Raw genomic sequence first — 720 nt, 5'->3', positions numbered from 1 at the left:
GAACATTTGGACCGATTCCTTGAATTGTGCGCAATGATGCAAACCAGTGAAGTGAGTCAAGACTACATTCGTATGCACCTTTTCCGGCAATCTCTCACCGGACGAGCAAAGAAATGGCTAAAGCAAGTAAAGCCTAACTCTCTCACAACATGAAGGGAGGTTGTAAAGGCATTCTTGAAGCGCTTTATCTCCGAAGAGAAGACCGCCAAAATGAGAAGGAAAATTGCATCATTTGAGCAAGAGGCCGATGAAAGTCTTGGTGAAGCATGGGAGAGATTAATAGAGTTGGTGCAAGCATGTCCCCACCATGAGTACAATCAAGGGTTGCTCATGCGGTTTTTCTACGACGGACTGGAGCCCATGTCAAGAGCCAATTTGTATGCGGGGGCGGGTGGCCAATTAATCAAAATCCCTCAAAATCAAGTTAAAGCCACAATAGAAGAGGTAGCAAAGAATTACTCTTGGGGGGCCGAAGAAGAAATGCTACAAAGAGAGGTGGTGTTTACGAATTGGAGAAAGTTGATCAATTACAATATCAAATTGATCAACTAACAAAAGGGCTTTCCAAATTGAACACGAGTGTGAATGCAAGCTCAAGTGGTGGAGCAAGCTCTTCTCAAGTTAACTCTTTCTCTTGTCAAAATTGTGGAGGAACGAACCATGATACATCCTATTGTGGAGGTTTAAGCCCCGAACATGTAGCGGCATACAACACAAGGC

At 44.0% G+C, this 720-nt stretch overlaps 1 non-coding gene across 1 annotated transcript; it reads right to left on the bottom strand.

Moving 5' to 3' along the window:
* Positions 1 to 207: 207 nt before the first annotated feature.
* Positions 208 to 313, bottom strand: LOC145560979 (small nucleolar RNA R71). Its single transcript, XR_014093567.1, has one exon. It is a non-coding gene; the product is annotated as a small nucleolar RNA R71 (small nucleolar RNA).
* Positions 314 to 720: the final 407 nt, after the last annotated feature.

Source organism: Chenopodium album, chromosome 9, assembly GCF_948465745.1.
Source record: "Chenopodium album chromosome 9, dcCheAlbu1.1, whole genome shotgun sequence".
Lineage (NCBI taxonomy): Eukaryota > Viridiplantae > Streptophyta > Magnoliopsida > Caryophyllales > Amaranthaceae > Chenopodium > Chenopodium album.
Note: the sequence above shows the minus strand (reverse complement) of the source record. Positions and strands in the feature narration are given on the sequence as shown.